We start from the raw sequence: 26,223 nt of genomic DNA, 5'->3' as shown, positions 1-26,223 counted from the left end.
AGAGCCAAGAGAAAAATTATTTCTCCTCTTCCAACAATTCCATATGATGCTTCCAGGTCTGGCAAAAGCATTCCCTCTGTTTAGAACCACCGAGTAGTTGCTTTCCAAAAGAATTCTAAAGTAGCAAACAGCCCTGTGGGAAAAAAAGTACAATGTCCTTCCTGAAGGCAGAGACCAGCTCACCAGCTAAAGGGAAGGGCAGGACATGATCGTCACAGTGTACCATGCTGACATTTGCAAGGCTCTCTATCCTCTGCTTACCATGATTTTTCTCTTGTGAAATTCTAGCACTGGTGGAGATTGTCTTTAAGAAGGAAGACCTAGCTGGGCAGTGGTGTGCACACCTTCTGTCTCAGCACTCTGGAGGTAGAGGTAGGTGGATCTCTGAGTTCGAGGCTAGCCTGGACTACAGAGTGAGTTCCAGGACAGCCAGAGCTACACCAAGAAACCCTGACTCAAAAAAAAAAAGAAAAAAGGAAAGAAAGAAAGAAAAGAAAAGAAAAAAGAAAGAGAGGAAAAGGAGGAGGAGTATAAGGAGGAGGAGGACAAGGAAGAGGAGGAGGACGAAGACAAGGAGGAGGAGGACAAGGAGAAGGAAGAAGACAAGGAGGAGGAGGAGGAGGACAAGGAGGAGAAGGATAAGGAGGAGGAGGACAAGGAGGACAAGGAGGAGGATAAGGAGGAGGAGGACAAGGAGGAGGAGGATCAGGAGGAGGAGGGCAGGAGGAGGAGGAGGACAAGGAGGACAAGGAGGCCGACAAGACCATCCTTGGCTACATATTAAGTTCAGAGCTATCCTGAGCTATGTGAAAGGGAAGGTGCAAGATGGGGGAATGAGAGAGGGAGGAAGGGAGGAAGACAGGACCCACTCTAAAATAGTCTTTACTAGTGATAGCCATTTCAGAATAGAATCTTATGGTCCCAGCCAGACTGCTCAACAGGTAAAAGCTCCTGCCAGGCTGAGTTTGATCCTCAGAACCCAAGTAAAGGTGAATGAGAGCACCGACTCCACAAGGTTATCACTGACCTCTGCATGCACACCATGCCATGCACTCCCTGAATGCACATTAGGTGCACATATATACAGTGAGAACAATAACAGATTTAAATAATCTCATGGGGCTGAAGACTTAACTCAGCGGTGGAAACCTTGTTCAATTCCATCTCTACCTAGCACCAGAAGAAATAAATCAACAGATTTTTCCCCAATACCTTTGTTTTTTTTTTTCTCTACCAAGGTAATACATGTCTATTTTTAACCATCCTAATGTTAATGGAATGTTTAAAAAATAAAAGTCACAGGTATTGCCCTCCCCAAAAATAACAGCTGCTAACAATATGGGACATATTCTCCAAGTCTTTTGCTATGAAAATATTAATAATGCACAGAAAAATCATAATGCTTGTTAGTATTCAAACACACAACACACTTTTTTAAAATTTAATACTATATTGAGGATGTCTTTCACAGCACTTACATAACCCACCTACTTTATTTTAAGGGAATTTATTTATTATTTGTATGTGTGTGTGTGTGTGTGTGTGTGTGTGTGTGTGTGTATGTGTGTGTGTGTGTGTATGTGTGTTGGGATGGGTGTGCACGCATGTGTGTACAGGTGCATGTAAAGGTCAGAGGTTGACTTGGGGTGTTCTCAATCACTCTCTACCTAATTTTTTAAGACAAGGTTTCTCACTGAACCCAGAAGTCACCAATTTGACTAGACTGGCTGGCCAGCGAGCCCCAGGGTCCTCCTGTCTGCCTTTGTGGTCCTGGTGCTGAGGATCCAAACTCAGGTCTTCGTGACTGTGAAACCTGTGCTTTACCAGTGAAGCCGTCTCCACAAGGCCCCAAGCCTTTGGTTGGTTGGCTTTTGCTTTTTGCAGGGCTTCACACGGGCCAGGCAAACCCTCTACTCCTGAGCTATGTCCTCCACCTTGCTTCATTGTTTTCCATAGGTACACACTAGCCCATTGCATGGATAAAAACAGTTCTCACCATTCCTCTTTGGGTGAATATTTGGGACACTGTCTAATTTTCCTTGTCAACAAATACCATTAGAAGGATTTTTTTCCTTTAGATTTATTTCTTTTTGTTTTGCATTTATGAGTGTTTTGCATACATGTGTGTTTGTGCACCACATGACTGCAGTGCCTGTGGAGGCCAGAAAAGGGGTCTGATCCTCTGGAACAGGAGTTAGCTGACGTGTGGGTGCTGGGAACAAGCCAGAGTCCTCCACAAGAACAATAAGTGCTCTTAATCACTGAGCCATCTCTCCAGCCCCCAAATGGAAAGATATGACTCTTGTCTCTTCACCCCAAATGTTCTTCACTTAAAGAGCTTAATGTAATTTCTGCCAAGGAGCTCCATAAATGTCTATTCAAGATGATCCCCTGCTAACTCTTCAGTTTCTGGGGGATGAAAGGGGTCACATCTGTGTGTTCAGGAGACTATCTCAGAGCCTCATTCACTGCCTGGAACTCACTAGATTCCAATAGATCACTTTCCATAAACAACTGAAGGAACCAACTGCTGGGTGGATCTGTGTACTCTTATGTTCCTGACTGTAGGGCACATTCCTAAAAGGAAAAATGTTGCATCAAAGGTTATGTGTGTTGGAGGTGGTTGGGTTCTGTTGTTGTTGTTTGTTTTTTGTTTTTCAAGAGATATTTTCACTGTGTAGTCCAGGTTGTCCTGGAACTCAATCTGTAGACCAGGCTGTCCTCGATCTGCCTGCCTCTGCCTTCCCAGTGCTGGAATTAAAGGCGTGCGCCACCACTGCCCAGCCCTAGTTTTATTCTTTAGCTCTCAACTTGTCTTCTGAAAACAGTGAGCCAGCATGAAGGGATGGAAGAACTGATCACATACCTCAAGAAAGACAATTTGGGGAACAAGAGGATACAGAGACCTAGTCCATCTAGTCCCATACTGCGTGCTGAGAAACCAGGGATGACTCTTCTGCACCTTGCCCTTAGAGAGTTCTCACCTGCTCCCCAGAGATAAAGAAGAGCACACATGCCCTGCTCCAGCTGGGGAAGACAGCCCCTCCCCAGCCCAGGCATGGCTACCCACTCTTTGCTGTATCCCACCTTGTCTCTGGCTCCTTGGCCTCCTAGCTGCCTGTCAGCTAGCAGTTAAACAGTCTCAGTGTGAACACCCCTGCCCTCTCCTCAAAGGCAAAGCAGGGGCAACACCCATCCTGACTAAATACTCGAAGAAATGCCTTACCTGCACAGGGTTGGACGCTCTGGCCCTGAACTAGGTTTGGTGTGAGCAGAAGCTGGAGGAGTTTGGAGTTTGACCCAGAGGTCCTCTTTGCTCCCATAATGAGTGCAGTCTGGTCACCTGAAGGATCGATTCATGCAGTTCCATATGTATATGTGTACCAAGAATGGAAGTTCTAGATGCATAAGCACCTCATGTCCTGTTCTACATGTATCTACCCCTAGTGGCTGAATGCAATGGGAAAATGAGTCTTTGTTTTAGTGGCAGGCAGCTGGAGTACATTTAAGCTGTACCCCTTCACTCATTCATAACTTTGAGCTGGAAGATTATTACATGCTAGACCCTCCTTGAGACTCTAGCAGCTAAAGTTTCTTTATATCTGACACTCTCCTGAACTTCATATTTTAGGAAGAAGAGGCAGAGAGTTAAAAAGAGGGCTCAGTGAGTGGGTGCTTGCTGACAGTCTGATTCCCAGAGTCCATGTGTCTTAGTCAGGGTTTCAGTTGCTATGAAAAGACACTATGACCATGGCAACTTTTATAAAGGAAAATACTTAATTTGGGTGGCTTATAGTTTCATAGATTTAGTCCATTATCATCATGGCAGGAAACATGGTGGTATGAAAGCAAGCAAGGTGCTGGAGAAGGAGCTGAGAGTTCTACATCTTAATCCTTGAGAAACAGGAAGTGAACTATGACACTGGGCACAGCTTGAGCACAGGAGAACTCAAAGCCCACCCCCACTGTGACACACTTCCTTCGACAAGACCACACCTAGTCCAACAAGGCCACACCTCCTAATAGTGCCACTCCCTTTGGAAGCCATTTTTTTCAAACCACCACACCATGTACAGGTAGGAGATAACCAATTCCACAAAATTATCCTCTGACTCCCACATGTGCATCATGACATTACCCTCTCCAAACATGTTTTAATTCAAAAAAATGAAAGAAGGAGCAAACCATCAGTGCATAAACAAATAAATGTACCAAATGGCATCCATGAGAAATATTTTTAACTGAATAACATAGGGAATAGGATAAAGAAGGGATGACCTGAAGGGCCAGACCCAGAGAGAGTGGACAAGTACCCACTCAAGCAGGGCTCTGTAGACTGTTGACTATCCATCCACTGCTCACTAACACACCCAACTGGCCAGTCAGTTACCAATCCTCTTCTGAGTACAAGGCCTGGGGACAAAGATGAGTAAGACACAATTCCCACACTCACAAGGTCCATAGCCTAGTGATTGGACATGGAGTAGGTGTACACATTTAAATAGGTACAAAGTTACAAGCAGAGGGACACTGGGAACTTGAAGCAGGGAGCATTTGATTCTAAGAGGAAGGGCGGGGAAGATTTACACACATGATATGTGGGCTGTGCCTTGAAGCCCTGAGCATAGCACAGGCACACTGAGGTGCTTACTATGAATTTGTTAAAGCAAGAAGGACCTGGAGATGCTTTTTAGTCAGTGTTACATGAAGCCCTGGGTTCATTCACCAGTACCACATAAACCAGCCATGGATGATTACACACGCCTATAATCCCAGCACTAGGAACACGGAGGCAAGCGAATAGACAGAAGTTCAATGTCAGCCTTAGCTACACAAAGAGTTCCAGCCAAACAAAGGCTACATAAGACCTGTGAAAAGAGAAAAAAAAAGTAAGTCTTTATCTAACACTTTGGAGGATGAGGCCAGAGACTCTAAAGTTCAAGGCTAGGTGCCAGGAAGATGACTTATTGAGTAAAAGCACCTACCTCCAAACATGGTGGTGACCTAAATTCAATCCTTGGGACCCACGTGATAGAAGGAAAGAACCAATTTCTCAATTTATCCCCTGACTTTTACATGTGCAGTTGGTATGTGTGTGACTCCACACATGCCCTGTAACACGAAAGAGAGGGGGGGGGAGGAGGGAGGGAGGGAGGGAGGGAGGGAGGGAGGGAGGGAGGGAGGGAAGAAAACCAGGTATGGTGGTACATGCTTATCCCAGTACTTGAGAGGCAGAAATAGTCTGAGTTCCAGGCCAGCCTGAGCTACATATTAAGTCCAAGCCAGCCAGAGTTACACAGTGAGACCCTGTCTCAAAAAAGATATTTTACTTATATATACACACACATATATAAAAATCCAAGCGCAAGGTCAATCTGGATTACTTAGAAAGTTTGAGGCCAGCCTGAGCTACATGTTAGGGAATGCTCTTTATTCAACCAGGCACAGAGATGTGTTATGTCTTTCCAACATACATACCTGTCTCCTGGACCATCTCTCTCTCTTTCCTCAGGGGAGCATTTGAATTTCCTGTTGTCACACCTCCAGTCTTTTTTCTTTCTACCAGATCATTCATTCATTAGCAAACATTTCTTGAGTCTTCTCTGTGCTGGATGTTGTACTCAGGGATGAATGTACCAAGGTAGATGAGACTTGGCACCTGGTCTTAGGAAGTTCAGCGTCTAAAGAAAAATGTAGACATTTAACACAGTGCATCATGAAAGGGCACGTGTGCACATACCTACGTATGCACTGGGGTCTTATGATTGAAAGTGATTTAACCAGTCTCTCTAGATACTGAAGAATGGACTAGAGTCTGAGGTCCTTGGGCACAGGGCTGTGATTCCAGCTACTTGGGAAGCTGAGGCAGGAAAATCAAAAGTTCAAGGCCAGTCTGGAATAAAAAGTTCAATGCTAGTCTGGACAACATAGTGAAACACTGTTTCAGAACATTTAAAAATGGGGGGTGAGAGGGTTGGAGAGATAGCTTAGTGGTTAGGAGCACAGTTTGCTCTTCCAGAAGACCTGAGTTCAGTTCCCAGTGCCCCATGTCAGGTGGTTCATAACCTCCCATAACTCCAGTTCTGGGGATCTAATGCATCTGGTCTATACAGGCAGCTGCATATATACACAAACCTACACACAGGCATAAACAAATATGAATTTAGAATTTTAGAAGATTTTTTAAAAGAGAACTGAGGGTACAGGCAATGGTAGAGTACTTTCCTAGCATGTGTGAGACCCTGAGTTTGGTCCCTAGCACCATTCAAAGAGAGTGGGAAAAGACTGCATCAGAGTTCATCAGTTGTATAAAACAGAAAGGGTATTATATGGGCAAGATGAATGGGGACAGTGGCCCATGACTCCCTAAAATGCAAAGCTCTCGGGGAGCTGAGTAGCAGGGGTCAGGTGAGACACTCACAACTATAAAGGGTTTTCAGGACCACCTTAAGGGATCTGGACTTTGTTCCAATGTCAATAGGCAGTAGCTTAGCAGAGGTCTATGGGTAGAGGGGAGGGAAGTTGGTTGTAGGAAGTGCCAGGCCACCAGTTCCAGCCAGATGACTTTGACAAATAATGTGACCTGTGCCTCAGTGTCTTCACCTATGACATGGGGCTGACAATGGTGGACACCTCATAGTGTGGCAAAGGGAGATACTCTAAGCCTTGAGGTCTAAGGAAAGCCCCTTGTAAGGAAACTTCACAGAAGGTAAAGCTTAGGGTAACAGATGTGATTATTACAAATAAAGTGTGACATCACAGAAGACAAGAGTGATATTAAGTGTATGTACAGTGCTGGGAGGAACTGTCACATTGTTCCTCAAAACTGGGCTGACTGTGTCTTGTCCTTGCCCAGAAGCCCTCACCTCCCTGTGAGCTGGAGAACAGACAACCCAGGTGATGGGAAGGATGGCTCCCTAAGCATCTCAGCCATAAACCTTGGACCAGGGATGGGCATCTTTGATGTGCAGCTACAAAGGCCTGGCTGTGCCTGCCTGGGATAGCCTCTTCTGCACAGGTGATGACACCCCAAGCCCTTCCCAAGGATGCCTTTAATAAAAGGATCATGGAATGCCCAGCTGTGTCTGCAAGGTCTCAAAGGCCAGTTTTGGGTGAGTCTGGTTAATGTGGCCACAGAAAAGACTCAGGACTTAAAGTGGCCACACCTGAGTCAGGAAGGATATCTCCTAAGGAATGATGTTAAGCTGGGGCCCGAGGCCTGAAGAGTAAACAGGCAACCGGAGGCTGGGTAAGGAAAAGCACAGAGCTGAAGGCAGAAGTGCAGAAGATGGAGGAGATGATACTGGAGGGAAGGCAGAGGTAACTTCAGGATGCACTTTCCCAGACAGAGTTACCACAAAGATCTGTAATGACTCAGTGGTCAGAGTCTCTCAGGACTAGAAAGTGAATTTCTATAGCTTATACATTGTGCATACTGTCACATCATACAAGAGCTCAGATCTGAGAACAGTGTATGTTGTGAATTGCAGTGTTATTACTATTATGTGCATGATCAGAAACAAAATGATTAATTATAGAAACAAAGACTTCTGATAATTTCCTACTATCATTCTGCAGCATGAAAATATTAATTTAGTACATCTTTGGTTTGTTTTGCATTAGAATGTCAGAAAAGGCACATGCCTTTTATCCCAATACTGAGGAGGCAAAGACAGAGTTCAGTGTTGTTTGGTCTGCAGAGTGGGTACCAGATCAGCCAGGACTACATAGTGAGACCCTGTCTCAAAACAAACAAATGAATGAATTGCTGTTTGAGGGCTAGTAAGATGATGTCTCAACCATTAAGAGCACTGTTGCTTGTGCAGATGACCTGAATTTAGTTCCTAGAATCCAACATGTTGGTTCACAACAATCTGTAACTCCAATTCCTTAGAATCCAAACCCTCTTCTGACCTCCAAAAGTCCCAGGCATGATTGTGGTGCACAGATACACATGCAGACAAAACACTCATACACAACAACAACAACAAATTTTAAGCTATGGTTTTATAAAAGGTTGCTATTTCAGAGAAGGGGAGATTGCTGAGTGGGTCAGAGCACTTGCTCTGCAAGCATAAGGACCCGGGTTCAAATCCCCATCACACATATAAAAAGCCAGGCTTGGTCATGTGTACCTATAACCTCAGAGTTGGAGAATGGAGATAGGCAGACCCCAAGAGCTCACTGGCCAGGCTGCCTAGCCAGTTGGTGAGCTGCTGATTCAAATGAGGGATCTTGTCTCAAAAAATAAAACTGAAGAAGTGACTCAGTGGTTAAGAGCATTGGCTGTTCTTCCTGAAGACCCAGGTTTGGTTCCCAGCACCACAGTTCTGGCAGCTCACAGTTCCAGATGATCCTGACGCCCTCTTCTGGCCTTTGTGGGCACCATGCACAGGAGTGGTACATAAACATTTATGTAAGCACAACACCCATGCACATAAAATTAATCAAAAATAGTAAGATGGAGAGTAGTTGAGGAAGACACCAGCATCAGCCTCTGGCCTCTTTGTGCATATCACACAAACACACACACACACACACACACACACACACACACACACACACACACATCATTTAATGAAATTTAGCTTGGATTTAGGACAGAATTTCCAATGATTTCTCACGTGACCTTAAAGACACTTTTGTCATTTTGTGCTATGTGCTATGTGAAGCAGTGTTTTCAGCACCAACAATTATAAAATCAAAATATCAATTGACTCTGAAAAATGTTCAAAATGTTTCACATCCTGCAGTATCAAATATTCAACTAAGAACTTATTCTTTAACTAAAAATAAACAAGCATATTCACAGGTGCAATTTTGCTTTCTTCTTTAATAAATGATAAAATTACACATATATCAAAGAACTGTTTTAAAATAAATATCTTGCTGGGTGGTGGTGCACACCTTTAATCCCAGCACTCAGGAGGCAGAGCCAGGCAGATCTCTGTGAGTTAGAGGCCAGCCTTGTCTACAGAGTGAGTTCCAGGAAAGGCTCCAAAGCTACACAAAGAAACCTTGTCTCAAAAAACCAAAAAAAAAATTGTCTTATGGTTTATTATCAGTTGATGTTTGACTTATACACCTGTATACCGGGTGAGGGTCAGAGAGTTAGTTCAGTGAATAAAGGTGCTGCTGCCAAGCCTAACAACCTGAGTTTGATCCCCAAGACCCACATAATGGAAGGAAGGAACTGACTCTAACCTTCATATACTTGCATGCACATACACACAAAAATAATAAAGTAAATAAGTAAATGTGAAATATTTTAATTAAATTTTTCTCAAGTGTAAGGGGAGCAGAAAATGCTTCAGAAGCCCTTCCTTAGAGTAAACCACTGAACATGATCACCTCTGTCTGCCACTGACTGTGGGGGCCCAGCCAAGGACATCTTCCCATTGACCAACCCACAGAGAATGCTCCCACTCAGGGAGGTGTCCTAGGTATAGATATAGTTTGTATATAAGCACAAGCTTTGAGAACAGACAATCTGGTCCTGAAGCCTGGCTTTTACAGCAGTCAGTTTACACATTTAAGAAAACCACTGCTTCCCCAGAGTCTCAGCTTCTTTACCTATGAAAGGGAATAGTCGCCAACTCTGAGTAGAAAAGCTGAGCTGGCCAGGCAGTGGTGGTGCACTCAGGAGGCAGAGGCGGCAGATCTCTGTGAGTTCAAGGCCAGCCTGGTCTACAGAGGGAGTTCCAGGACAGCCAGGGCTGTTACAGAGAGACTCCCTGTCTCAGGAAACAAACCAACAATAACCAAAAAAAAAAAAAAAAAAAATTAGAAAAGCTAAGCGGAGCCATGAAATCCCTGAGCTCTTTGCCTGGCTCAGAGTAAACATCAGCAAGTTCACCTGCCATGTCCATGGTCAAAAGCTGGCCATGCAGACAAAGACTGAAGGAAGTGGAGACTCCATACCCACCACTGGAGAACACACAGGGCACTTGTGAACAGGGTTTTTTTCAGAGGCCTGGCTGAGAACACTGAAGAGTCTAGATTGGCCAAGCCAAACTCTTCCCTTCCTTAAAATCTATCTTCACTTAAATTTTCTGTTCTTTGTGGGCTGTCAAGATGGGTCAGGGAGTGAGGTTGGAAGCTAGCAAACCCCAGGAGGCAAATAACTATGAGGCATCACTGCACCAGTCTTTGAGAACTAGTGGCTATTGCTCATGCTAGTTGTGGTTGATCAAATATGATACCCCTGCCCCCACAAGGAAAGTGGAATCTATGAATAAGAAATCTTTGGAAAAAGTCATTGCATATATAATTAAATTAAGACCTTGAGATGAGATCATCCTGAATTACACAAGCAAGTCATAAATAAGATAACAAGCATCCTTATCAGAGATAGACAAAGATGCAGGATGTGAGTGCCATGTGAGGATGGAAACAAAAATAGAAACTACCCAGGTATAAGCTGCACCTAAGGCCTCCAGAAGCTGAAGGAGGAATTCTTTTTAAAGAACCCTCTCCAGGTGGATCTCCATGAGTTCGAGGCCAGCCTAGTCTACAGAGCAAGTTCCGGGATAGCCAGGGCTACACAGAGGAACCCTATCTCAAAAAACAAAAGGAATCCTCTCTTGGGGCTAGGGACATAGCTCAATTGGTAGAGTGCTTGCCTAGCATGCACAAAGCCCTGTGTTCAATTCCCAGCATCCCATATACTGGGCATGGTAACATGTGCCTGTAATGTCAGAGCTCAGGAAGTAGAGACAGGAGGGTTCAAAAGTTCAAGGATTACCTGAAGCATTGCAAGTCAGAGGCCAGGCTGTCAAAATTAAATAGATAAACCTTTCCCTAAACACTCAGGGGGGTGAGACAGGAGGATCTCAAGTTTGAGACCATCTTGAGCTACATAAAACCAAGAGCTGGGGGTGCAGCTCAGTGGTAGATCTTTAAGCTCCCTCCATACACACACACACACACACACACACACACACACACACACACACACACACACAGAAAAAGGAAGGAAGGATGGGAGGATGGGAGGAAATAATTCTCCTTCGGGAAGTGGAGCTGTAGCAAAACCCTGGACTGGAGCCCTAGTTGTGTGTGTTGGGAATGGGGGGGGGCATTTGGACATACCCCAAACAGGAAAGTTCATTCCCATGTTTTGAGCCCCACATTGTGGTGATAAGCTACAACAGTCCCCAGCTCTGCCTACTCTTTGTCATAAGCTCTTTGGAGGAGCCTCACTGCCTCAAAGCTTGCTCCCTTAGGCCCCTGTGCCTACCGGTGGCTGCCAGAGCCATGTTACCAAAACACACAATTGTGTCACATTCTCGTCTGAAGCCTGTACTCTGTTCCAAGTGACAGAAAACCTAACCCAAACTGGCTTGAACAAAAAGAAATTTATTGGCTTGTGAAACCAACAGGGCCAGGGGCTAGGGCTGCCTTCATCTTGGCTGGATCTAGGGCTCAAACGATGTCACTGGGGCTCCTTTTGCTTCATTGCGCTGCCTTCTGTGGTGCTGGCTTTGGTCTCAGAATCTCCATGGTCCTGAAATGGTGACAGCAGCCCCAAAGCCTAAATTCTGTCAGATTAGAGACCCGCAGAAAGGATTAAAGACCTCTCCCAGGTCCTCAAGCCAAAGTTCTGTATCTGCTCCCATTGGGTGGACTCACCAACCCTCCTCCAATCACTGTAGCCACTAGAGTAGGGTGCACTGATTGGCTTAGGTCTGGGTGATGTGTTCCCTCCTGTATCATGGAGGTCTTACCTCTACCCAAAGCATGTGGACTGAGGGAAGAAGGGAGGAAGGAGTAAGACTTGACATAAAAAGCCTCACTTTTCACTTTTAAGCATAGCAAATACATTGGAAGCAATGCTAAAAACAGTAACAACCAAGTTGAAAAATAATCAACAATGTCTCTCCAGATGTTCCCTGACATTTATTGGTGGCCCCAGCCAACAGGATCGAGACACAAGTCTTTGGTCTCTACTCAACCACTCTGATTTGCTAAGCATATTGCTATGTTTGGCCATCTGCCTTTGCCCCACATGGGTACTTCTGCCTACATTTTTTTTCTCCTTCCCTTTACCCTTATCTGATTAGTTCTGACTTCCTTAAGAATTTACTCAACAGGAGTATTCATCTCCACTTTGGGCCTCAAAACATCTATTATGATCCTTAACTTGTTGGACTGAACTGACTGCTAATCACTCAATCTCCTCTGCTGGGGCATACACCCCATCAGAGCATGAATTCACTTAACTTTACTTAACAAACATATAAATCCTATTCCAAGAGCTGAACACCATTCTTGGCCTTTACAAATGTGAACTGTTTTAAGCTGGGCATGGTGACATATGCCTATAACCCTGTATTCAAGAAGATGAGGAAGGATTGTGAGTATGAGGCCAGATTGAGCTATATAGCAAGGCCCTATAAAATAAATAAGTCCTATGGTAAACATATGCAGTCAGTTCTGTTATTAAATGTGACATAAAGATGAGAAAGTGGCGCACAGAGATATTATAGGTAATTCACCAGTGCATTGCCCATGGAAAGCTCAGGGCTAAGCATAAGGTAGATTTTTTAATACATATCTTAGGGCTTGGGGTGTGGCTCAATGGTAGAATGCTGCCTAGCATGTACAAGGCCCGAGGTGTGATCCCAGCACTACACAAAACCAAAAATTTTAGTATTTTCAGGTTGCCTCTCCTAGTCATTTTCAATCCCATGGAGGTGTCCAAATCTTAGGAGTCACCCACTTTCCATAACTCATCTTCTGGGGCTTCTGAGACTGAAGACAGGATGTAGCCAAGGAACAATGCAAGCTAGCTTCTCTCTGGTTCTGTTGCTAGATCCACAGGTCCTGAGGAAGGAGCCTCAATATGCCCCCCCCCGTTAGTCTGTGAGATGTATGAGCCTGAGTGACACCAGGTAGCCACCTGCCTCTTTCACTCAGGGCTCCTAATCATCCCCTAGGTTTCCAAAGCCCAGCCTATAGGCCCCATCCCTACAGTCACGTGCCTTCCTGGACTCCTGAGGATTCTGGGATTCTGAGACTTCCTGAACACTACCTCCATTTGCCTCTGTCTGTGTCAAGCCACCTGCCTCTCTCCTCCTCACCTCTGAGAGGAGGGGCTGCCTCAATTTTCCTTCCTTCTTCATGGTCCCTTACTGTCTTCATTTCTCTCTCCTAGGCTTTCTCTCCCTGCCCTTCTCGACCACATCACCTGAGGCGTGTCTCCCTGTTTGTGTCCTTGGCATAGCTGTTGTCTATCTGTCTTTCACCTCAATTCGCTCCATTCTTGGTGACCTGGTATGTCCAGGAACGGAATGTTATATATGGTATGCTAACTGGTATGTCCAGGAATGGGCCTAGGATCTCTTGTTACCTTAACAAAGTGAAAGAATCCTTCTGTGGCAGGGCAGCTTCAGAGCCCCTCCACCCATTATATCCATCCTAAGAGTTACCCACTGGCTCCCATTGCTCCCTGGATCCCCCTTTCCCAACCCAAGGTGTAAGAACCCTCAGGGCCACATGGGCAGGGTATCTGTCTACTGCCCCAAAGACCAGGTCTCTGTGGCTTCTCTTAATGAACCAACCTTTAGTGACACATTCATTATTCCTGTTCAGTCTCTCTGAGTCAAAACTGATTAGTTACACTTACCATCGCAAAGATGTAATGATTTTATTGTTTATCTTCAATTTATTTTGATTAACATCTCCGTTCTTTTCATTGCAAGTGCAATTAGGTGCAATCTAACAGCGACTACTTTAATTTTGTTGAAATTAAGATGAATAAGTGACGGCTTATGGTGCTTTGTTTAACAAATAAATCATAGTTAAGAGGAGTGTATTAGTAATAAATGAAAAAAAGACAGCTTAATTAAAATGCACGGAGCCAGCCTCTTGATGTACATCCAAAAACCAAATCTGGATTCCAAAAATCAGAAGGAGCCGAGGGTTAGAAAGACCCTTGCTGCCTCTGGATAAGGCGATCAGAGGATGAAAGACGGGCTGATCCGGTTTTGAAGCTGCTGCTGAGTGTAAAGCAGGCAGAATATGATGGTCCTCCTGAGAAGGTCCCACTTTGTCACCAGAGGAGCCTGGGGAAAAGCAGGTGTGGGCTGGGGACTAGAGGCTTCATCACCACCTAAGAGACCCGAGGCAGTCCACATCCTGATTCTCTTCCGGAGACTACTACAAGCAGGGGACAGATTCCTGCCCCCCCATCTATGTGTATGGGGAGGGCCAGGTCGCCCAGCCTGGGGAGTCCCTGGCCTAGCCCAGACCCCAGGGCAAGTTAGCTCTCCTCCCCGCTGGGCTGAGAGGGACTTCCCCATCTCTTGATTTGGAAACAAAGTGCAGAAAGTCAGCCCTGGAAAGTTTCCCGTGTGAAGTTTAAAAGCGCTTGTGCCGAAGAGGCCGGCTTTGAAGCAGCTCGCGGGGCCCCTCGGCAGGCTCCTGCGAGTCAGAGGGCCGGCCTCGCCTCAGATCCGCCGTGCCTGCCTCCGCAGGGCTGGGAAATGGGAATTGTTTTTAAGTTGAAAAATTACTTGCGGAGCTAACTCCTTTACCACCGCCTTTCTTTTGTTCTCAGCTGTCTCCTTCTTCACTCTGCCTTCTTTTTCTTTTGCTTCTTCCTTTTAGCGAAAAGGAACCGCAGGCCTGGGTTCAAACCCTAATACAGACCGTGCGGGACTCGGGGTCAGGGGGCTCGCCTTTCTGGACCCTAGCAGTTTATCAGAAAAGGGAAGATAACTGTGCCCAAAAGGCAGGGATGCCGTGAAGGCTGGCAGAGGTTACTGCGCGAAGTGCCTGACACCTACTTACCTGGCACTTGAGGAAGAGCTCCCATGCTCTCTAAAGACCTTTCTGTCTGCTGCTGGCTACCTCTTCATAGGCAAGTCTCCTCCCCCGTAGCTCATTTGAGTCCTGCTTCCTTCTCAACCCTCTGCATGGAAGCTTTATTTTGTTCCCATCCTCTCAGCATGTGTTACTGAGTGTTTGCCTTGTACCAGGCATTGTACCACACCCTGGGGGTCTAGTATGTAAATCAATTCAAGGCAGGCCTACCCTCAGAGAACTTCCAGCCTCAAGCATTCCGTGAGACTTCCTCATACTGGTCATCGATGTCCTGTATTCCAAAGTGTCTATGATTGTTTTGTGAGGGCAGGAACAACACATAGCCTGTCACACAGCAGATGATTCACAGCCACTAGTTGTTCAACAGAGCTGTTTGAGGACAGCTCCTGTGTACCTGGTTGGATGACAAAAGGAACTAACCCTGGCTTTGTGCTCTTGGGAGGGTCACTTGGGTAAAGAAAGAGATGACAGTGCTTGAGATAGGGTGGTGGAAGACAAGAGACGGTAACCTTCAAGAAAGATGAAAAACAAATGGCATGTCTTGCTGGATCCGGCTTCTTCCAGCTCAGAAACAGGAAACTGGGACTGAAGTGGTTGGAGATTAATATTAATATTAACAAAGGCAGTTTCCATCACTGAGGTTCAGATTCCTCCATAAGATCCACAGGACCCGCTTCCTCAGCCTGGACCACTTCTCCAGCCTCACTCTCCCCCCACACGTGGATTTCTGGCCATGGCATTTCTGCCTCTGCCTAGAACACAGTTTTCACCCATTCCTTTAGCATGCCCTCTTCTCTCCCTCAGATCTCAGCTTTGATGACCACACCTCCTTCCAGATCAGTCCCCCAGGGTACTTGTTTCCACCACACTCACTCTGCTGTTACCATATGTATCCCTGCACTCTAGTCTGCCTCCCCAGCTAGGAGCCAGTGTAGATAGGCGGAAACCACACCTGCCTTGTGAGTTGCCATCCCTTCCACAGAACCTGAGTAAAAGCTAGGACAGACTGGAACCCTTCCATAAACTGGCACATTAGACGAACTACTAATAATCTAACTCGTAACACCAAAAAGAAAAGTGGCAATTGTTTCTGTTTCCTAATGAGGAAACAAGCTTGAGATGGTGTGACCTACCCAAGTAAGTCATCTCGAACTCACATCTGTTTGACTCTGAAGACGCACTCCATCTAGGAAGCACATCTTGGTGCCTAAAGGTCAATCAGAGGGCCTGGTAAGAAGGAACCTGCAGATGACACAGCCTGGGATATCAGACCCAGCTCTGGGGCATGCCGACCAAAATCTGGAGCAGGGGTTAAGAAACCACAGTTAGGATTCAGGAGGGGCTTTGGAGAGCCCAGAAGACACCCTTGGTGCTCCCTGCTAAATTGGTCTTAGGGTGCCCTGGTCGCCAAGCGGCTGCCACGGTGGCTGCTGCATTTACTAATGTGTGAGATTCAGGAGGGGATCCAGAGCCACTGGCACATCCTGCTTCCATACCCTGCTTCACAAGCCTCCCTCCTTGTTTATTAGCTTGTGTTAAAGATAATGAAACTGCAACTGAGGGGTTGGGTGACTTGTCCGAGGTCCCAGGGCAGGGAAATGACTTGAGTTGGATTTGGGGGACCTCTGTTCCAAACAGGGACAGGAAAGAACAGCCAGTCTTTCCGAGCAGAGGGAGAAAGGGGTAACGGGGGAGGGGGGCGTAGAAATGAGAGGGAGGGAGAAAACGGTGAGAATGAGCGAGGAGCGAGGGGTAAGAGAGGCAGCCCCACCTTGGGAAAGAGAGGCGCAGTGAGAAAGATCTAGGGACACAGGGAGGGTTCCAGGGAGGACAGGAGACGAAGAGATCGACAGACACCGGGGATGGATGGAGACAGAGGGAGGCGGGCCGAGCCAAACGGGAAGCGGGGACAGCGAAGCCGGTGACGGGGCGGGGGGTGGGGTGGGGTGGGGGGCGAGAAGCCCAGCGGGCGCGGGACGGCAGCGGGAGGGGGCCCAGGCCAGGACGCTGCGGCGCGGTCGCCTCCTCCCAGCGCTCCCTCCGGCCCGGCCGCCCCCGCCTGCACCCGCAGCCTAATGACCGCGGCCGGTCGGAGCACACTCGAGGCAGCCGTCAGCTGGCAGCGCGGGGATCGCGGGGATCGCGCGCCGCAGCCAGGGTGGCAGCTCCCGCGGCTCTGCGGGCCCTGATTGATTTGTCAGCCTAGGCGAGCCAGCCGCCACTCCGACCGCTGCGCCGCCCGGGCTCCCCGGCCGGCCCCTCAGGCTGGAGCGTCCCGCCGGCCCCAGGAGGGAGCCCCTGGTCCCTCGGCCCGCTCCCCGGCGCCCCTCCCCGCCCCCCTGCGGGCATCACCAGGCCCCGGGGCTGCCCTCCGCCCGGTCCCCCCCTCTGGGCACCGTGCCAGCCCTTCCAGTGCTCACCCTGCTGCTGCCCCGGAGTCCTGCACCGCCGCCCCCCGCGCCCCGGCCCTGGCCCGGGGCTGCCCGCAGAGCCGGCCACACCCGCTGCCGAGTGCTCGCCAAGGTAAGAGGAGCCGGGCCGGGAGGGCTGCTCACAGGACGCTGGGCTGAGCCACAGCGTGCACCCGCGGGTCGGCACAGAAGCTTCGGCTGCCACCCAGCCTGGAACCTGCGAGGGACCGCCAGGGACACCAGATGAATTGTGGATTGAGACCCTGGAAAAAACTGGGTGATAGTTACCAGTCTTCTAGTCCTGGGAGCGGAGGGTCTGACTTTCGGGTACGGAGCTCTAGCGTCCACCTCTTTTAAGGAATTCTCTTCCTCTCTCACCATCATCTCTCGGTTTCTGAAGTCACCATTTCTGAAGTCTCTTTAGAGACATGTTTCTTCTCCTTCCCCTAAGCAAGAAGTGGGTCTCTCTATTCTTTTTTCCCAACAAGCATATTTTCTCTCCCTCCCAGTTTAGAAGGTTTGTTTCCTCTTTCTCACTCTTCAGTTTAGAAAGAATTTCTCTCTGCCCACAATTTACAACCGTCTCTGTTGGCAGCACTCTCCCATGCTGAAGGCTAGGCGCTCTTCTCTGTTACCCCTTTACCCCACTTAATTAGATGTGCAGTTGGAGTATTTAACTCGGGGCAGGGGCCTGGTGTTTTTCTAGTGTGGGGGCAATGCAGAGAGACTTTTCACTCAAAGCCGGGTACCAGTCGTCCATCTCTGCCAGAACGGAGGCAGCTGCCCAGCCTCAGTCAGGTGCGCGAGCATTTGCGTCCAGGGGGCAAGAGGGAAAGACTTCGCCCTCAAACAAAGAATTAAGGCCAAGGGAGCCTGTTCTAGCACCTTCCAAGGGGTATCCTCTCAACCTCTGGACAGGGGGCTGCACCTACCTTCTCTCCTGCACCTTTAACTTTAAAGTAGTTTAATGAACACACAGAGAGAAATCATTTGTTTTTCACTGTGTGGTGAGCAGTCTACAAAGAAATAGGAAAGGAAGGAGAGAGCCTTATCTCTGATCCCCGCAATTAGTTCCCTGGGACGAGGGGGGGCAACCCGGGAGCCTCAGTTCTTCAGACACAAAAGCATTTAGATCGCTTTAGACCGGTTAATCCTGAGTCTGGCTCGGGTCTCTTTTGTTTCCCAACTCCATTGTGGGTTTTGTGCAGTTTCTCTCTGTTCGAGTGATTGACTAGCCAATGGATGGTAATTATCCAAATGTCCCCTCTGTCCTTTGACTGACTTTCTCTGTATTATGGGCAACTGTCATGCATTCTGTCATTCCATATCATATTACACGTATTATCATATGAAGTCCTCCCTCCTTTAAAGAAGGGAGCCTCGGCCCAGATGCTGCTGCTTTTAGAAGGAAGCCGCCCCCCCCCCTAATAATTTGTGCTGGGCACAGTTTGCAATACAGAGCAGGGGACTCCGGAGATGGGAGGTTCTGCAGGTAATTTTTTTTCCAGGCTGGAGGTAGGGGTGGTCTCTGGGGTTGAGGTTCTAAGGATTTGTGCTGGGAACTTTGGGTCATATCCCTAGAGCGATTTGAATGTATCTGTGGGTTCCCTTATGGAGAAACTTGGAAACAGTTTTCTGGGCTCTGAATATGAGAAAATTCGACACAAATGGTTCCTTTTGGGGTAACTAGATCATAGTGGCACATTCTCAGGAAATCAGCCCTTAGGATCCTGTGGCCCTTTACAGGACAAGTCCCTGGACTCTTGCCCAGTTTGCTGCCTAGCAGATTGGGGGTGCAAGAATCAGCTGTATATATTTCAAACCACCGCATGCTGATGCTAAAGCTCTGAGAAGGGACCAGCTTCTCGTGCAATGCCTTTGCACAGTAAACTTAGTGTCCCTTGGTGCAATTGTGTGTGCCATCACTTAAGAGAAAGGCAGGATTTATAACAAGGAGGCTTTGCACACAGAGACTCTGGGGTCCTCTGAATCTGTGGGCAGGACTAAGCCTTTCTTCAGCTAAAATGTGAAAAAAGTGTTTTATTATTGCAATGGATATAAAGTGCTGCCCAGATGTACAGCCTTGCAGTTAATTACCTTGTTCTTCATCAAATATATGAGCAATAAATTCTCCAGAAAGGAGGTCTTTCTCTGTCTCTCTGTCTCTGTCTCCATCTCTCTCTGTCTCTGTCTCTTTCTCTCTCTCTCTCTCTCTCTCTCTCTCTCTCTCTCTCTCTCTCTCTCTGTGTGTGTGTGTGTGTGTGTGTGTGTATGTAAATGGATGGATAGATGAATGCAGGAGAGAGAGCAACTCACTCTTTTTTAAGACCACAGAAAGAGACAGACTATTTTATGGGAAGCTTGATATACTGCCAAAGATGCTCTGAATTTTTCAATGATCAAATATACATGATCAAGCTGTGCATGTTAGGGTGTGAGGTGTGCTGATGGTCAATGGATATTGATCAGGCTGTTAAGTATTTCTGCTCAGTTTTAGAAATATAGATAGATCCCAGATGACTTAAAGAATTGGATAACTAAGAAACTAGCATTTGGTTGCTTGGGCAAAGGGAAATGGCTAGTCAATTGAAAAACATCCCTACCGTTGCTTAACACCCATCTGAAAAAAGAAAAGAAAAGAAAACCTTAGAAAATGGGAATCGCATTAGCAGACATGCTCAAGATGAAATAAAAATATTCCAAATATCTTACTTGGAGTCTGCCCAGAGCAATCACTTTAACCTGACCCAGCCTTGTTCACAGGCTCAGAATTTACATCTGTCTGTCTGTCCTGCATCTATATGTTACACACACACACACACACACACACACACACACACACACACAAAACACAATTTTGCAACCAGTTTTGACCCACATTGATGTACCAATGAAGAAATGGGGAGGGACCATTTCTGGGATAGGATCTAAAGTGCCCCACCCCTTCTGCTTAGGAACCACACTAACTGGCCACATAGATTTCCCCAATTAACTATTTTCTCATTAATCTAAAGATTTATTTAGAAAGGTGTGGAGGGCTGGAGGATGGAGATTTAAAGATAATCTCTAATTGGTTTGGAAAAATTTAGCCCATGACACCTAGAAACCCTCCCTTTTTCCTCTTTCATTTCCTCTCTCTTCCTCTCCTACTCCCTTTCTTTCCTATGTCTTTCTCTCATTTCGCCATCTAGAAATTAAAAGTGGACTTGAGAGGAAGGAGTTGCCTTGCATCAAACACTTAGGGAGAGGAGATGGGAGTGAAAATGAACTTTCAAATTTTTATTGTTATAAAATAGCAATCTTATTTATAACCATCCAATTATTTATTTTGTAAAATAATTATATTTAGGAAAATGAGCTCTCACCCAGACTGGAAAACCTAAGTATACAGACAGGACTGATAGTTGGGACTTGTTTTCATACCTTAAAAAGACAGATTTTCAGATTTTTTTTTTTTGTCTGTCTGCAAAACATTCTTTTCCAGCTATGAACCCTCACCAGAGGAGCTCAGACATCCCTATTGACAAATCCCCCCTTGAGATGGGACCAAAATTGGCCTCATGCCCCCTTTCTCTCTCTCTCTCTCTCTCTCTCTCTCTCTCTCTCTCTCTCTCTCTAAAAAAAAAAAAAAAAAGTTGATCCACCCTGAAATGGATGAATCAGCCTCGACTGGGTGGACATGCCCTTTCACCTCATTGTGTCTGACCTATCACTTAATTAATCTCTCCCAGATGCAGAGCTGTTGACAATACCAACGATAAGCAGTATTTGGAACAAAGCAGGAAGCTTTTAAAAGAACAAGCCACATTGAGGTTTGAGGCTCTTAAATATGTGTAAATCATCAGCTTTGGATCTGAATGTCAGAACTGCCCTGTTTGCTGGAAACTTCCTGTGTCTTTCTGTAGCCACTGATGTCTATGCAGATTCACTCTGTGCCTGTCTCTTCTGTTTCTGCCTTGCTTTATTCTGACTCTCCCTTTCTCTGGATCCATGGCTGGTTTCCTGAGAATTGTCTTTTTCTTCTTAGCCTTGTCTTGGGCTCTTCAGATCCTTTTTACACCATTAGGGCTATCAAGGTGGTCAGCGTCAGAGGCTTTGAGTGACAAAATATTGACTTCGTTGGCTAGTACCTACGAACGTTTGTGCTGGAGGCACCTCGGTGACATACAGAGGATAGTTCATTAATTCAACAACTTGATAAATGCTGCTTGAATTACTATATGGACAAAATGAAACAGGTTTATAAAAGATAATTTGAGGAATTCATATTTTTATTTGCTGAAAAGATTTTCATAAACAGATCCTGGAAACTGCTGGTTTTACTCATCTTTAACTATTCAATTGAGCTTCAGTTAATGGTAATATATGGTCTGGGACCCTTAGCGGGGCCTGACTGATGGGAGAGCTTTGTTGGATCTGGTGCAGGTGGCACTGTTTAATAAGCATGGGAAGAGTGGATAATGTACTGCTTGCAAAGAGAAGTAAATGCAAAATAGATCGCTCTAATTATGGCTGCCCCCAGAAATGGAGATGTAAGCTGAACCGGTCAACTGATAGGGACGTTCAAACAGACCCAATTGTGCACTGACTTTTTTTTCTTCTTCTTCCTTTTTTCTTATTTACTTTTGAGGGTGACACAGTGGTTTGAAAGTCAATTTGGATGAGCTCATCTGACTCCAAACAAGCACAAATTAAAAACCTGAGTCTGCTGACCTATCAATGTCTGCCTTAAGTGTCTAGGACCCCTTTATGAGAGGGTCAGCTTTAGTGCTAGTAGAGGACCCTCTGAACATTTCTTCCTACCAGAGATTCTCATAAGCTCATTGCAAACTAGCTTTCATATTTCATTGCAAAGTGTCATAGATTTTGTTTTTGTTTTTTTGTTGTTGTTTATTTTGTTTGAATCTTTTTACGCTTGAAAAAAAATGAGCCTATAGGAAATCAAAGTGTAAATACTTAAGCAAACAGAATTTCCCATATACCTGCAAGGGCTCTAATGATTTCCATTCATGCAAAGATAAAAAATGGGACATTAGTTGTTTTAATTAATGGAAGAATAAAAAAATGCTGGGGGGGTGCCTAGTGGCTGGGCTTCAGCAGAGGTATCTGTGGGAAATGACTCATTCCTCACTTAAAGAGACAATGGCAGCTTCTCTGGACAGCTAATCAGACCTGGGGAAAGTTGGGTTGGAGATGGGAAAGGGTCTTGCTAAGAGCTCTGGATAAGATGGTAGTCATGTTAGCCATTTACTCTCCCAAACTCATTATTCCTGTTGGAAAAATGCCTGGGCCCCGCACTAAAGAGAGAAGATGTCTGAACTCCCAAGGAAAGTGCATTTTGGGTTAAAGCCTAGTATGATCTGTGATGGTAAAACCATGTCAGAACTAGAGAGTCCAAAGCAGTGTCCCTCAGCTAGGGTGATAGAAAGGATGAGGTTGAATTGGTGTACTAGGTGTGGGGTGACTTGCACAGCAGCAAAGGTGTCAGGAAGTGGGTACAGCCTCTTGGACTTTGATGGGGGAATCCAGGGAGAAACCAGGTCCCAGAATCTTGAGGCAAAACCTCTTTCTGTTCTGTGGAAATATTTACCAAACCCACCTTCAGGCTAGTGAGCCATGGCTGGGCACCCAAATCTATTAATGCTGGTGTATGTGAAGCTCATAAAAGATTTATAGAGAAACTTGTGTTTAAAATGGAGTTTAGGGTGTCTTGCATTCTGAAAGGGAGGAAGAGATGCCTTTGAATAAAGAAAGGTTGGTGGGAACTATTTCCAGTATTAAATGGTGAGAGTGGAAGAGATGCCAGCCCCCTGGTGTTTCATCTACATCCTCCCCCATTGATAGGATCCCTACTTTCTCCAACAGAGTTCTCCTGATTCCTATTTAAGCAACTTTAGTTCCCTGTGTGAGAAACTCTCTCTCTCTCTCTCAATCTCTCTCTCTCTCTCTCTCTCTCTCTCTCTCTCTCTCTCTCTCTCTCACACACACACACACACACACACACACACACGTTCACACATGCTCACAAGTGCATACACACTTCACTCTGAAAGACTTGCAGAGCAGGGGTTAGCAAAATGTCCTAGGACTGGTTGTTATTGTGGACTAGATTAAAAAGAACTGACCCTCTAGGTAAAAGATGTAGTTGTAGCACATGAAATACAAGGCCTCTTGTTGCAATATTCACTTTCCTTTTTATTCCAGGGCAGGGTATACCTTTTTGTGGAAATTAGCTGGGGGGGCGGGGGATGCAATTAGCTATTGTGTATTTTGTTGCAATTATTCTTTAAGAATAATTTGATCTGACAGATTTATATTGTTGGCAATGTGATTTGAGGAAGGCTCAGATACAAACTTTCTACACCCTAATCATGATGGTAAATTGTTTTTGCTGAAGGTGAACAATCTCTGGCCTAGAATTCCTATTTCTCTTACCAGTTCCCCGTAATAAAATTGAACATTTTGTCACCACTTTGAGAAACACTGCCAAACACCTTAAAACACATGTCACATGCCAGCAGCCCCTCATTTCCCTCCTCCGGGAGTTTCTACATCTGGAACCATAATCACAGATAAAAACCTTGACAAAACTGCATCTGAGCACATTCCTCTCCACAGCTCTTACTTTCCCATAACGTTTAATACAATATTAATACCTGCTACCGAAAGTCAGCCGGGAGGAAAGGGCTGCCAACCTTCGCGTTTCCTGATGCATCATGTCCAAATCTGAAATTCACACTTCGTGTTTCATTTTAAGTTCAGTGCATTTAGCAGGGAGAAAGAGGGAGGGAGGGAGGGAGGAGGGAGGGAGGGAGGGAGGGAGGGAGGGAGGGAGGGAGAGAGAGAGAGAGAGAGAGAGAGAGAGAGAGAGAGAGAGAGAGAGAGAGACCTGGTAGGGAGAAGAGGAGAAGGAATCGGCTCCTAGCTGACCAAAGCAGTGAGCCTGTTTTATAAAGAGCCATCCCTGAGCAGATTAGCGGCTCCAGACAACCTCGCCCATCAATATAAAGCAGTCTCCCGCTTCCCAGAACAAGGCCTGCAAGCCTGGGGATGGAGGACATCATCGAAGGTGCAGGACTTTTCTACCACCCCTGTGACCCTAACTCCGCCTTTTCCTGGTGCTGCCTCCCCTCCACATTCCTTTGCCTGGCGGGGGAAATCATCATTTCACTTCTCTGCTCCATAAGCAAGAAGCAAAGATTAGAAAGAAGGCAAAAGCGCAGAAGTGTTCCCAAATGGGGTCTCCTGGGGGAACGTGGGGGTAACCTGGAGACTGATTTTCAGATGCTGGCGGATTTGTTCAGTTGATGCTCTCAAAACAGACCAGGCCTCCTCCTTGTTAAAATGTAAGCATCCATGTTTCTGAAATGAGTAACCAGCCTCAGTAACAGTAACCTCAGAGGGGGGGCGGGAGAGAGAGAGAGAGAGAGAGAGAGAGAGAGAGAGAGAGAGAGAGAGAGAGATTTTTTTTTCCTGAGCAAGACCCACTTTAGTTAGCAAGGAGTGTAATTTGCTGAATGGTACAAGCAAGCATAGAGAAGTTATGCTTTACACTGGGGACAGGGTCAACAGTGGCGGGCTACTGGTCCTGTGACTGCGGCCAACAGATTTAAGAAAACAGTTCTTTCGGCTGTGAGGCTGGGAAGAAATGTTGGCATAGCCTTTTACTCCCCCACAGTTGTTATTCGAGAGGTTTCCGGAACCCTAAACCCCAGCTCCATCCTCGGAGTTTTAGGCAATCTTTTAGTAGAACCCTAGCTGGGAACCCTAGGCAGGAGAGTATGGGGCTAAAGGGGCGGTTCCCCTGCTCCAAGCCTTTCCCGGATGGAGCCCCAGTCCGAGGTTTGCTCTATCTCCCTTTCCCTCCCGGGAGACTCCAAAGGCTGCAGAAATCTGGGCGCCTGCTCGCTCGCTTGTCAAAAAGCAAACTGTCTTCACATACTCCAAGAGTAACATCTCTGCCTAGGAAGAGGAAAGGAAGAGGCAAAATAAATAAAACCAGTTAATGTTGTAGTTAACTTGCAAATCAAGTAAATCTGTTGGTGCCGTATTTGAGAAATAAACCACGAGAGCGTCACAGCAAACACACACTTCTGAACGTCTTCATTTTGATTTAATGGTATATCAGCGTCAACTATCGCTTCCTCTGCTGGTACACTCGGCCTGATGCCGCGGGAGGAGGGTGCCCATGTTTATCACCGAGTGAGATGACTAATTACACCTTGTCAATCACCGGCTATGAAGACATAAAACCAGTGCGCACAATGAAATAGTTGCCTGCAGCGTCAATTAGTTGGCGATTCCGAGGGTATTTGCGTGGCTCTGGTTTGGCCGTCTCTAATAACGGGACGAAGCGCCGGGAACAGCTAGCAGATCAATCACCCTGGTTCCGCTGCAGCCCGCGCCCTCCTCCCTTCCATCCCTTTTCGGGCTTGGCTTCACTTCTCCCTGAGCAGGGCACTTCCTCCCTCCGCGGTCCCGGCTCGGTGGCGCCGCCAACCCCGGGAGCCCCGGGAAGTTTGCGCGCCACATCTCCGCAGCCAGCAGCCGGTAGCCCCGTAGCCTTTGGGGAGCGCTGGGGCTGGTGGCCCTTTTGTTGGAGAAGGCGTAGAAGGAGAGCTTTTGTTCTGAGTTAGTCACGGTGGCCGGCTGGAGGCTGCTACCTCATTATGCGCCGGGTCTGCTAGTCTGCGGGGAAGCAGATGGTAGGGAGGTAGGCAGCGGAGACAGTGGCCAGACCTGAATCCGGTTCACCTGTCACCTTCCACAAAACTCAGAGTACCAGGACCTGAGAATGCTTTACCCTTGACCGGGGGAGGGGGTCAAGAGGCCGCCCTTCTATGCATCTGTGAATGTTCCAGTTACCTGTGCTTGCCTGATTACCCCCACTCCACCCCCTGCCTCTCCCTTGGCTGCGGCTCCTCGCACTGTGTAAATGTCACTCACGTGTCAGGATCTGTGTTTACAGCCTGTTCCTTGCCTTGCT

At 46.7% G+C, this 26,223-nt stretch overlaps 1 protein-coding gene and 1 long non-coding RNA gene across 2 annotated transcripts in view; one reads left to right on the top strand and one right to left on the bottom strand.

Moving 5' to 3' along the window:
- LOC114705801 overlaps positions 1-17,864 on the bottom strand; it is a 31,028-nt gene extending 13,164 nt beyond the window's left edge. Inside the window, exons 1-2 of the long non-coding RNA XR_003736448.2 lie at positions 17,526-17,864; positions 5,479-5,681 (exon numbers count right to left, since the gene is read on the bottom strand). This is a non-coding gene — a long non-coding RNA (uncharacterized LOC114705801). The remainder of the gene's footprint in view (positions 1-5,478; positions 5,682-17,525) is intronic.
- The window catches only part of Lhx2 (LIM homeobox 2), a 28,989-nt gene continuing 19,592 nt past the window's right edge, over positions 16,827-26,223 (top strand). Inside the window, exon 1 of the mRNA XM_028887894.2 lies at positions 16,827-17,349. The gene's annotated coding sequence lies outside the window, so the exon portion shown is untranslated. The remainder of the gene's footprint in view (positions 17,350-26,223) is intronic.

The sequence above is a fragment of the Peromyscus leucopus genome, chromosome 4, assembly GCF_004664715.2.
Source record: "Peromyscus leucopus breed LL Stock chromosome 4, UCI_PerLeu_2.1, whole genome shotgun sequence".
Lineage (NCBI taxonomy): Eukaryota > Metazoa > Chordata > Mammalia > Rodentia > Cricetidae > Peromyscus > Peromyscus leucopus.
The sequence above is the reverse complement of the archived record's forward strand: the minus strand, read 5'-3'. Positions and strand labels throughout refer to the sequence as shown.